The sequence below is a fragment of the Aulostomus chinensis genome, chromosome 4 (assembly GCF_037954235.1).
Source record: "Aulostomus chinensis isolate RoL2024-O1b breed Wild chromosome 4, RoL_Achi_v1.0, whole genome shotgun sequence".
Lineage (NCBI taxonomy): Eukaryota > Metazoa > Chordata > Actinopteri > Syngnathiformes > Aulostomidae > Aulostomus > Aulostomus chinensis.
Window position 1 is genome coordinate 14550637 of NC_141323.1, and position 13326 is coordinate 14563962.

General features: G+C 42.9%; 1 long non-coding RNA gene across 1 annotated transcript in view; it reads left to right on the forward strand.

Moving 5' to 3' along the window:
• The first annotated feature begins 2786 nt into the window (after positions 1-2786).
• Positions 2787-13326, forward strand: part of LOC147262809 (uncharacterized) — a 46798-nt gene continuing 36258 nt past the window's right edge. The window contains exons 1-2 of the long non-coding RNA XR_015112484.1: positions 2787-3139; positions 11550-11624. This is a non-coding gene — a long non-coding RNA (uncharacterized LOC147262809). The remainder of the gene's footprint in view (positions 3140-11549; positions 11625-13326) is intronic.

Genomic DNA, 13326 nt, shown 5'->3' on the forward strand with positions numbered 1-13326 from the left:
AACAAATCCTTACTCTGGGGGTACAGCAGATGTCTGGTATAACCTTTGAAATATTTTCAAATGGACCCGTCGTTGGTAGGCCACACAGATGCAGAGCACCTTGGAAGGTTGAAATTAAAGAAAGCGGAGAACTCTGCATGCAAAACACAGTTTGAGAAAAGAGGGAAACAAAAAAAGTGTACAGGTACAAAGTGAAATACAGAGAAGGAGGTCCGACTGATATCAAAGAGGCCTTTGTTCAAGCCTCCCCCAGTAGCTGAAGGAGGATCAGAGCCAGAGAGCAGTGGACCTTAAGGACCTTGAGAGGGGGAATTGAATGCTTACGGTGCAGAACTCTATCTTCAAGGCTCTCTGCCCTCAACTTTTTCATTTTTATCATTAATTATTTCTTGCTAATTGCCAGGATTAGAAAAAGAGGGAGAGAGAAAGGGCGCTGTAGGTCTCTTGAGTCTTAAACCAATGAGTGTGTGGGGTGTGTATATATAGTATGGGTACACTTTCAGCCCATATTCTAAGAAAGGAACAAGGGGTAGAAGCACAAATTGAACATTCTTGGTCAGCAAGGTTGTTAGCACTGTGTAGATGATTGTGCTTGTTGAACCATAGAATGATTTCCATTAAATTTAAGAAAATGGTCATAGCCCAGCAATGTCCTTGTTCAATGGTTAACACTTGAGGTGATTGGGTTTGGTTTTTCTCCTTGACTTTTGTGTTAAAACATTCAAACTTTCTGAAAAACCCCGGCGTTAAAGTTTGTATACTTTCGCTGAAGTGTAAATGACGTCATTAAAATCCCTGTAATTTCATTCATTCAGACAGCATCAAAAATGTTCAGGAAAAGTTCCCACCTCTTACCTCCCAATCAGACGAACAGTGGTGTCGCGGGGAGGAAATTGGAAAATTATTGCTAATGTATTGAAAAGAGCAGACTCGGGGTACTCTGACAGTCTCCAAAACCGATTATACTTCTGGTTTGGTGTAAAGCAGTTTAATTTAGATGAGCAAAGGTCACGAAGAGGCAGGAGAGAGGGTCATAAACAGAGGGATGATTGGGGGAAGAATTTTATTGCGGAGGGGTGCATGTTCTGATGATGTTAAGAGGAACCAGGGGTCGAGACTCAGGGTAGGGGTCATGTTCCGTGAGCGCAAGCTCGGCATTCCCCCGTACTTTCTGTAATGAGAAAGAAACTAGTACCGTTGTGAGGTGCAGGACCTATTGCGCATGTTGTGGCAGTGGGACAGAACCAGAGCACCTGCTCAGAAGGGGAGAACTTGAGCGAGAAAAGACTTGGAATTACAGAGTTCTGTGCCTAGAACCTTCTTGCCGTAATGTAAGGGTGCTAACAACTATGGCACCGTGCTGCCCGCTGAAGAAAGAAGGGGAGTTTGGTTTGGTGGGTAACGAGAACTGAGACTAACGAGAGGGATTAGATGGGTTTATAGGGGCAGCACTGTGGTGAGCACTGTTGCCTCCCAGCAAGGAGGTCTGGGTTTGTGCCCTGGCTGTCCCAGTGTGGAGTTTGCATATTCTTCCCGTGTCGACGTGGGTCTACGTGGGTTTCCCCCAGTTCCAGTTCACCACACCATCAAAGACATGTGCGTTAGGTTAATTACTCCTGCCGGTGCTCCTGACCAAGGTGCTGGCAGAACATCTGGAGTTGGTCCAGGATGAGTTGATGAAAAAAGATGAGGCACAGGAGGCTGACTCTGGTTGACTTGGTAAGATTTGTATGTATGACAGATGGTGTGGTCTTGCTCCAAAACTTTACTCCAAACAAGTCATTTGTTGTACTCCATTTTCAATATATGATGAAGTATTGACAACATAAAAATGTCTTTCATAATGTGCCGGTCCAAGGAATAGGTACGGTCTTGTTTTACTGCCACGTAGGCTTCCAGGTTTTGGTGTGACGGTTTAATATCTAAAAAGCTCCGAGTGTTTCAGAGTACTCCATCAGTGTGTGTAGTAGAGGCCGAGCTACAGTGCGTTATAGTAACACTAAATAAATACTACTGCTAATAAAGCTCCTTAAGCCAAGTTTTTTGTTTTTTTTCCTGTTTTGCTTGTACCTTGCCAACTGCTGAGCAGCGAAGGGGGTCCAAGTCAAAGTTATCACCACCGTCAGCCCTTGAGCAGCAATCAAACTCTCCCCTGTGCTTCCCAACTACAGATGGAATGCTGCTATGTCATAATCACTGCAGGAGGAAGTGTTCGAGGAAATAATTAACCTGTATTAAAAACACGGGGCTGTACCTGACTGAGGACATTCATGGCTGAATGGATGCAAAACAACAGCATAGTTTCTCTTCAATGGTCCAAACCTGCAATTATAGGAAATAGTACTCACAGCAACCAGCCACTTATACAACCCACACAAAATTACAATAAAAGCCTAAATGATTCTTGTAATCATATTTACTTTGATTCTGAGTGTAAACATCGAAGCTTTAGCTGTGTTGTCGTCCTGTGCTGATCGCATGATGCAGATACAAAAAAAACAAAACAAATCATCTTGACTTGATTTAAATCATTAAAGTTAAGGGGACAATCCTGTAAAAATCCTTACATGATCTGTTTTCATCTATGGATATCAGATTAGTTTGAAAGTGATTGCCTTTAGCCTATCAGGAATTATTTTGGAAATGGTTTAGCTTCTCCTTTTAAATGCGTGGAATTTGGTTGTTGACTTTAGCTTTTGGACTCTTATATTAGGAGTTTGCATCGTTTTTTTTTGTTTAGTTGTTGAGTTGTTCCCTGTTTCCCTGTGTCTGGGATTTATGTTTTCATTCAATTATTGTTCAGTTCCTGTTTTATTTTTAAATGCACTTCCAACATCCGCATTTACTTCCTGTCTTTGTCTGCTTCCCGCCTTTTTTGTGTGTGTGAGTGTTTCACCTGTGCCTCGTTAGTTAATCAGTCACTGTCAGCTTCCTCTGTCGCCTGTTTGTCCAGTTAGTTGAGGTTGCGTCCTTTTTAGTCGGTTGCGTTGCTTTTATTTCACGTTGATTCTTTGTTTGATACACAAAAATCATCACGTTCACCTTCTCCTGCCTGCCCCGTCATGCGGTTCCAAACTCCCCTTTGCCTTTTCTGACGTCCGGCTGACTGGAGGGTTACCATGGGTCTGTTTGGAGAAAGGTAATACATTTTGGACCTCTCTTTTTCAATGGCACAGCTTATAATCTTTTCTCAAACTCTCTGTTAGTTACGACTCAATGAATGCAACGTCTTGTCTCCTCCCTTCTCTAAGAGTATAAATCACCCTCAGTAAACGCGTTTCTAACGTGGGAATGAAGGGCGTATTTCGGTTAAAACACACAGATGAAAAAAGATCTCAACCCTACAAGAAACATTTCAGGACAGTACTGTATGATATAGCGTCAAAACTGTGCAATTTAGCTCCTTTCCAAAAACCTCTTCTGCAAACCTGGTGGAAGAAATGCCGTGAAACCATAATAATATGCGTAGCACCCACTGATGATACCGCTTTCCCTTTTTAGAAGCCAAATCTTGAGAGGATAGACCAGACTGGGCATTGTGCCTACAGCTTTACTCGCCAGTTTTCTTAGCTGTGCTGCAAATGCATTAATCATTTCCTCATACCACAATGTCGAAATGGCGTATCACTCTTTCCACCTGTGAAGTAAGAGGAAGGAGAGAGGAGAAAGTCAACATCATGGCCACATTATGTACTCTGGAAATGTTACAGATCAAACTTCCATTGAGAGGGGGCATGAAGGACTCCAGCTTTAAGTTCAGCTTGTGTTGTCTTGGTGTCAGATCTGCGAAAGGTTAAACAGCTTGACGATTAAGTGATGTATGCAGTCTCACCTTCCTAAAATTGGACAGATTATTCATAATCTCATAGGTACAATAGTGAAGTTTCAGCACAATTAGCTGAGCACAAAGACTAAAGACAGGGTAAAACAACTAAGTAGAAAAGTAGAGACTCCAGAAAGTTACCTCAAGTGAAATGGAACCTTTTTCTTTTTCATTAACTTGTTCAGAGGGTGTTTATCATGTTTGAGATAAAACCCCCCTCCCCCCCTTCATTTTCTCCTCATTAGAATGGATTTCTCATCAGTTGATAACAATCCTCTTGTTGTCAGTGCGGGCCACATGGCTCCTGCTATTAAATAAAAATCACTGAGTCATCGCTGATCTTAACTTTTTTTTTTTTTCCTTTTTTCTTTTCAGTCCTTAGAGATCATCTGATGTCTTATTCCAAGTTCAGCGTAGTCATTAAAAACTACAGCAGCAGGATCGTCTGGCTAGCTAGCGCCCACTAACTGACACTAATGCCACCATAAACAAAACCACAGCTAATTTGCTTGAATCGTATGCCATAGTTTATGAAATATAACGCGTCCCTGTAAGTGTGATTCTCGTAATGAATTCCATTAACTGACAGGAAGAGGGTGAAGTCTGCATTGTGTTGTAAAGGGAAGTGCTATACATACTAGCTACAAAGGAAGACAACTTAAGAGGCAAAAAAAAAACCCAACAGCTTTTCTTTACATGAATAAATATTATTCTAAATCAGAACACAGGTGTGTGGTGTATTTACTAGCACTGGTTGCAGCACGGCTATACCGTAGAGGCCCAGCCGGTAGTCAGAAGTCATTGCCCTCTCTTCAATCTCTTTGTGCCTCTCTTTTCTGCTTCAGTCCCTCAATTGTGTGCTGGAATTCCAGCATTAGTGGCCATGTCATGAGAGTGAAAGAACACCCCCCCCCCCCCATGCTCTGGGATAGCCGACTGTGATTGGTATGTGGGTTTTGTGAATTCTCTGCACTGGGTGGTAACTTTCAGTCAATACTGAAGCCTGCTGGGTATCCTTGTGAATGAAAGCGCCTCATAGCCTTTCAGCCTGTCTAAATCCACCCAAGATGATTCTATAACGGTGTCAAATTTCAGAACAGACAATATTCTCACTCAGTTCCTCCAGACATTGTCTTGTTTAGTCACGTCACGTTGTAACCGTTCATACTCTGTCATGTAGCCTCATCCGTACCTGAGTTTGTGTGCCAGACCATGTAGCGAGAACTGAAGGGTATGAAAACTGCTTGTACTTAACCGTGACACTGCTCTCTCGAGTTCCCCATGGACCCCGAGATGTGAATGACAAAGGTTTTTTGCTTTAAAAGATAAAGTGGTCATCTTATAAAGTGAGGTTAGCTAACTAATAGGTTAACTTTCCTCTATTACACAGCCGCTGTCTTGGCTGTCAAGCTAGTGGATCCAAATGCAGCAGCGCAGGAATAGATGAGATAGTTGTTTTAGGGAAAGAAAACAAAAAATTCTCAAGACTTTGGTATTCTATTGTCGTATTAAGAGTGGTGATACTGGTTAAAAACTAGGAGGCGGCGAGTAAGTAGGGTAAATATAGAGAAGGGTGCGAAAGAGGGTAACGTTAGCTTAGCTGTCAACAACATGCTAGCAAAAGAACCTATTCTTCTGGACTTCGGGTCAGAATGTAGAACTGGCTCTAACAAACCCATGATAATATCTTTGGGCAATAGAAACTACAAACACAATTATTACTTCATCTGTGCTTAAAATTTAATCGAGAAACTGTCACATCGCTAACCTGGGCTAGCGCAGGGCATGATGGTTCTCCCTTGTGTGACAAACCCAGGTGTGTGTATGTTGCCAGATTATTAGAGGATATTGTGTTCATGTCGGGTACAATAAAATTAGTGTGTTTCTGTTTAAGTGTTTGATGGAGAAGAGCGTAATGTGTTCGGGCACATGGCCTGGCCTGCCTGTTGTGTTCAGTGTCAGGATACAATGTGATTGCAGAGAGTAGGCTGGCATGGCTGGGCAGACCCCTTGCACCCCACAGGGCTTTTGTAAAGTGCACATCTCACCAAAATGTCACTTTCACTACAGTGAGCCACCGTAAACACAAAGAAGGGCTCTTTCTCATGCTTTTAATTCTTTTTCCACTCATTCGCTCCTACTCATTTACACTCCAATCGTCCTCCTGAGGAAAAGAGGCAGATGTGAAAGCCAAGCACAAGTTGACGTCCTGTAATTAACCGCTTGCCGTACTGTACAGTGTCTGTACTGCAGTACCTGACACACGCAGCTACGTTGGGGGGGGGGGGGGGACTGGAGTTTTTTTTTTTTTTTCAAATTCCAAAATTTTATTCTGAATTCTTTTTGTTTGCCATCAAATTTTAAGAAGTCAACAAAGCATCACGAATTTCATCATCCGCTGAATTCAGTTAGTGGGAAAAATAACTTGAATGTATTGTGTAGCAGCATTTAGTATTTATGCTGTATGGTCTCACTGACAACAACATAGAAGTGTGTGTAAAACAATGTGAACATCAAAATACAGATTAACGTTAAAAAGGAGACGAGGGGCCGTTGTCTCCCTCGCGTCCCAGTGGAGAGGAAATAACCGCCCCGCCCCCATGACCTTGACCTTTAAGAATCAAAAAAACTTTCCACATCGTCCTTTAGCTCACGTGGACGTTGCCGACGAATTTGAAGACCTTTCCGCCCGGCGATCCTCAAATATGATCGGTGTTCCTTAAATGCGGTCACTTCTCAGAAATATATCAGTGCAGAGTGAGAAGCAGTCGTAGGCTGGCTTGAGGAGGTAAAATCCAGAAATAAGCCGTAATGGTCCACATCTTGATGTTAAATAGGGCTTAGTTCTGTCAGGGAGAAACAGAAGAAGCGATTCTTTTTTTTTTTTCTTTTTTCTTCCTGAATTTACCTTTCCTCTGGGTGAATCCTTAAATGTTATATGCACAGTTATGCAATTACGATAATAAGCATTTTATAAGCTGCAGAACTGGCATCAGGGGCCAAATGGGGAGATGAGGGAAAAGTTACTTAGGTCCTGAAAATAATTTGACGGTACTTCTTACAGGCTTATTGCTGTGGATGACATCTATTTTGCTGGCTTCTGACAGTACATCATCCTGACTTTTCTATAATAGCTTTGGTTGGCAGATCAGGACTGGTGAGAATAAATTAGAAATGATTCCTCGAGCACAGCATTAGGAGCTTTTTTTAACATTGTGCCACTTTGATGGAAAAAAAAAAAAAGAGGGCCATGTAATCACTCAAGTTAGACTTTGATTAAGCGGTAAAGTGAGCTGGTGAAAGTGCGGATTTCATGGTGACAGGACTTACGTGACGCTGACAGTTCATCCTCTATGTCTTTTCCTAATTCCATGTGTCCCTCACCCTTACTGTTACGCCAGACGTCTTTTAACGTTAGCTCCTATTCTTAATTTCCCTGCCTTTGTCACTTCAACTCATTCTCATGCTGACACAGAACATATATATTGATTCCGCCAGTCCTGTATTTTCACAAGAATTGCAGACATTCCTGGTGGATCCGACGGCTCCTTCATTCCTTTGCAGAGCAAAAGTTGTCATTGTGTCCGTCACAATAGGTCTGAGACGGTCGTCCCTTTTCTGCCATTGCAACACGGTGATGGCATTCAGTCATGCAGCACAATACGGAACACGCATTCAAAAGGAATGCAGTTAAATTTAATCTGCTTTTTTACTAAATTTGGCTGCGAGCGAGACAGAAACCACAGGTAGGGTGCGCACCCCTGCGAACCCGGCAGAAAACCACAGACTGAAGTGAAAATATCTATATTCAGAGTCTCACAACACAGCCCTTAGCTGCAGTTCAGGAGGTGTTCAAGTTCTTTATTTCCCCATTAAAGAGCTTGGTTGTTCAGTGGTAAGACGATGCAGCTGTAACGGTTCCCGCTGGATTTACTCAACTGTGGCAGAAGAGTGTTCAAAGGCGTATTGGTTGCTGTCAGTGCTTAACATTTTCCACCAGTACTCCGTTCAAAGCACCGTGTGTGAAATGATAATCTTTGCTCGAAGTGATTGATCTCTTGTTTTTAAAATTCAAATTGCCCTCCCAGTTTTGCTTTTAAGCGTTGCCGTCCTTGCCGCACGTGTGCGCATGCCTGCTGATGTACATGATAAGAGAAATAAACGCGTCACACATCCAAAGCGTGCAGGAGAAACACACACACACACACACACACAAACTTTGCATGGCTTTGTCTTGCATTTGTGTACCATAAGTGTCGGCTCCAACTCTGGAACTGCGATTCCCATCTGAGTGAATATGTATGCTGTGTGTGTGGGTGCATGTAACCTCCAAGCACAAATCCCTGTAGCCCACTTGACTGTGTTTGATCTTTTATCTCCCAAACTCAAGGATTGAATAGGACAGCATGCAGGGAGTACGCAGAGATTAGCTCCGAGCACACTGAGATTCATTTTTGAGCACAGGCCTGCAGGAACTTCTATTTTTTGGGGGGTTGTTTGCACACGGGGTTGGAACACATGGCAAGTCATGATTTTCAGAGATTATCACAAAATGGTGGTTCAGTCATCGTGTGTGGCAGAAGGAGTTAAAACAGTGGTGTATTAACTTTTGACCCGCTGATCAAAGAGCTCTGGTATTGGCAGTTACACACCCAACATTCTGAGTGTCAATCGCAACATTTGCAGTAAAATTCTCCGGCTTTCTACACTAAAAATTCTGAAAACTTGGTGAACTTCTTGGTGAACTAGAGCGGTGGCATCCACATGGGGTTAGCCCACAGCTAGCAACAGCTAGCTGGCAACAACTAACAAGCCAGGTTTTGCTTTTAGCTCGGCACTACAAAATAAAACACAAAACAATAATGGCCACTTGTTCGCACAACTTTTCTGGCAGAAATCATTAAAGAAATGGGAGCTTTGAAGAAGAAATTTTGGACAAAAGCTTTTGTCGTAAATTTAGACACGATGATGTAAGAGAACACTGAGCACGCGTTTCTTCGGATGAACCCAAACTACTGATGCAATTTGTCCTGAGCTGATTTTTTTTTTTTAAATTTGATTTCCAAGCAGTCAAGACATTTTTGGCAATTGTCTTTCCACTGAATGCCATTTTTACAGGAAACGCTAATGAAAAAATAAGGCTCAGAGGTAGAGCGGCCGTCTAGCAACCCAAGGGTAACTGGTTCAATCCTCACTTCCCCCGGTGACCATGTCCAAGTCTCCTTGAGCAAGATTCTGAACCCCTAATTGCTCCTGATGGCCCCACGACAGACTGGAGACCTGTCCAGGGTGAACCCCCGCCTCTCACTCCAGTCCCCCCCCCCCCACCCTTGATGGATAAGCGGTATAGAAAATGGATGGATGGATCTTTTCAGCTCATCCTCAAGTCCCAGTGGACTTTTGGGGCAACTTTGAAGAAATTCCTCGAAGGTGTTCAGGATACATCGCATAACCTAAGAGTGAAACAAAAATGGCCGTCGCTAGCGAGGAAGCATCCAAATGCACAGGTGGTTAAAAGGGATGAAAAAGGGACGCGCTCCCACACCCACACCCACACCACACACTCCTGGACCCCTGAGCAGCAGTGTGAATAAACACTTAAAATAAAGCACCCAAATGCAAAGCCTTAGCGTTTGTAAACTCATACACTGAGTGAGATATAATTTAAAATACACTTAAAACTATTTCTGATATGACGCCGCACGTTTACCGTGCCGTGGCTTAAATCCCATTGATGCATATTTAACTGCTGTAGGATTAGTATTATCACTCTTGTCCAATTACTCTTATCCCATTTTCATTTGCATTCTCTCCCTCTCGTCCTCTTTTTATCCTGTTTTTTTTCCCGCTCTTCCCATCTCCCCTTCATTTGCAAGGTTACTGAAAGGTAATTAAATGAATCGGAGGACGGAGGAACCGTATGATCAACGCTTCCTCCCACCACCAAAATCAAAGGCAAAATGTCTGCCGTCCCCGCCGCGTGTCCTTTTCCTTGCTCCCTCGCCACTGATCAATATGCGCCATTGTTTCAGAGTTGCTTAAGTCTCTTATCTCCTTTCTATTAATGCAGAGAAAAATTATGCACAGAAGAGGTTGTAGTAAGAGAGGAGACAGTTAATTTTCCTTTAGCCGCAGGCAAGCCTCTGGAAACAGTGTAGAGAAACATGTAGCGAGAAAGAGAAGACAAAATAAAAACCAAACACACACACACACACACAAAACAAAAGGAAGTTTTGAAGGGGTAGAGATAGTGAGAGAAAACAGCTGGTGAGGTCTAGCATTGCTGTGTTTGCAAAAAGCGTAGGCAGCTGGTGACCCAGAAACATCCTCTCCTCTTGCTAACATCCGAGCATTGCTGCAATCACTGCAGAGAGAGAGAGAGAGAGAGAGAGAGAGAAAAGGAGCAAGTCACCACACACTCAGCCGCAGCTCGGAAGATGGCGGTTAATTAGTGAAACGCAGCTGACAAACTTGGGGGTGAGTGGCAGGAGGAATACAGTTAAACTTGCTCTCTGCTTCTCACCAACTCGGCACGCACAGGGTGCAGCGCCGTCTTTAGCACTTTCTTTACTTCTCCAAATTTGGCAAAAATGATCAGTTGGACTCAACAGGTTGGATTTTAGCGGTCATAAAGTTGAAAAACCATCTAATCGACCACACATGGCATGAAATGACAAAGAGGTCTCAATAAAGCCTTGAGTGAAGATGGCAAATATATTACAGATATTAAAATATGAACAAAAGCAGATTAAAGGTCATAAATATAGTCAAATGAAATATTCAGTGCAAGGGTTCAAAGGAGGGAAATTCAGAGACGAAGACCTTTCTTGACTCCCCATTTGTTTGGATATTTGAGTCTCATTTTACCAAAAAGACACGTTCATTGTCGTCTCCACTCCACTCGCTTTGTTATCGTGAGTCTAGACCAACTTTGATATAAACTGGCGGAGGAATACAAACCTGACATACTTTTCTGGGGGTGTAACGATTAGTTTTAACAGTGTTTCGATTCGCGTCACGATTTCGTGGTTACGGATACGATTCGGGGGCGGTATCGGTTCGTTTAGAACGATACGATTCAGTGACTTGAAATCAAATGCATTCACGTTTTTTATTTTTAAAATTAAAGTGCAACCAACATCCCTTCGGGCCGATTTAACAGTCGCTGGGCTGGCTCGCTCGCCGGCTTCTCCTCTGTCCTTCGCCATGCTACGTTTTGTCGTTCTGAAATTCGCACTGCCGCTGGTGTGTGGTGATGACATCACGGTCAGGCAGACTGAAGAGAGTGACGTTCAACATCTTTATCATTAAAGTATGAAAAACCCATTTTTATATAAATCTAGTGAGTTATTTCCTAGTATTGATACAATTAATTACATTTGAAAAGGATTTTAGATCGATGTGTCGTCCGGAAGGCCAACTTGCCGAGCACAGATGGATGTAGTTGGATCATAGGAATATCAATCGATACATCGATTTAGTGGCTCAGTGATTACACCCCCAATACGTTCTAGTTAACATTTTGCAAAATTCGATGTAAACATCACTATGAATGTTACATCTGAACCTGTGAGGCATTTTAGTGTACGCCTGGACTTTGCAGTTGTGTTTTTCTTTTTTCCTTTTTTTACATTTATACACAACTTTAAATTGAAGGCAATTAGATGTCTTTAACTTATTTCGTTTCTCTCTCCCCTCCCCGCCTGACATCTTGGTGAATCGACAGAGTGCCAGCCTCTGGACGCTGCTGGAGACCAAAGATGATCCGTTCAAAACTACACTTCTGTCCATGGTTTTGCAGGTAATTCACTCTTTTAGATTTGCAGGTAATTCACTCTTTTTAGATTGAGTTCCCTGTTTGATGTAATCAGCATTTGAGAATTGATTATGTTATTAGTGCATATTTGGATGATAACATTGGACGGTGCACAACAACCAATTACTCGCCTGATTGGCGGGACCAAAACGGCATTAGATGAAGCTTTTGATTTCTTCAATAATCAACACAAATGAAAAGGCTAATTTGAGGCTTAAGTGCATGATTTAGTGAGGGTTTTATAGATCCTCTTTGGATTAGTTCAAAGTCTAGCTCTTTAATGAGTTCTGCTTTGATATCCATCCCTGTTTTTTCACCCGAATATCTCAGGAACACCCGGGGAGATTTTCCTTAAGTTTGTTCATCCTCGAGTCCCAGTGGAGGTCTGTACCGCACAGTTTTGTTGGTCAGAGCTCGCTTATCACCTCACACGCGTGCCATTTCTGTCACATTCTCATTCACACAATATTTGAGGGATGACTTTGGAGAATTTCTTCAAATTTGGCGCACACCTCCACCGGGACTCGAGGATGAACTGAAAAGATGTTGATCATCAAAGACCAAGGTCACCATGACAGGCAGACATTGCGGTTTCTTGTTTATAAATGAATCCTTCCCAAAAATGCTGTAAAGCTTTAAGTTTGGCACAAATGTCCACTGGGATTCGAGGATGGGGAGAAAAGATTTCTCTGGTCAAAGGTCACGTCACCTCACATGTGCACAGTGTCCGTCCCGTTCTTGTGACTGCAAGAAAATCTCTAAATATAGTACAAACCTCCACCGGGACTCGAGATGACCTGAAAACGCTTCGGAGGTCAAGGTCACCGTTATGGCACCATTTGGATTCCCTCCTGTGTTTCTGCTGGGACATGTGCACAAAAATGACCCGTGTGTGTGTGTGAGAGAGAGTGTGAGACAGATGGGGATCACCATGAAACAGCCTGACATGAAGATTAGATGCAGCAAGTGAGAGAACTCCATTGAGATGTTTATTTATGATGGTAGATTCCAGAAATTCCCATTCGCATCCATTTATATGCGCACAGTTGCACTCAGTAGTGTATCTATTACCATGGCAACACACTGTTACATTCTGTGCTCCCCGCTTGCAAACGCCCCCCCCCCCCCCTCCATCCTCTTCATTTCTTCTTCCATTTCTTCCGCCGACACGGTTATTCTTTCGTACTTCTCCCCGCCGTCTCCGTCCACTTCCTTAGGCAGGGGTAGTGGAGGAGGAAGGCGCACTGTGATCCTCTGGTTAATAATAAAAAGGCTCACAGGTGGGATTAAATCATTATGCACGGAGAAGAATGTACTTTATATACCTGCCCGTTCCTTCAGCTGCATTAGCGGCTCTTTTTCTTGACCCTGCTCCCCACCCCCCCATAAATCCATCTTTTGCTCTCCTGGCGTCTTTTGAATATAGGCATTATCTCTTCCATACATAAAAAGTATCTTTTTCCCCCCCCCTCATTATTCTTTCTCCTATGTTCTTCCTTTCTTACTCCCTTTGTGAAGGAGGAACACTCTCTTTTTCAACTTATCAAACCGGACTCGTAATTAAACAATTTCGACAGCTCATTCTATTGAGTCTCCTCTTACTTATATTGTCTCTTTTCAACATTTAGTCCAATTTTCCAACCCTGGCGTGTGTGTTTTTGTTTTTTTATTCTGCCTAATCGTGCCT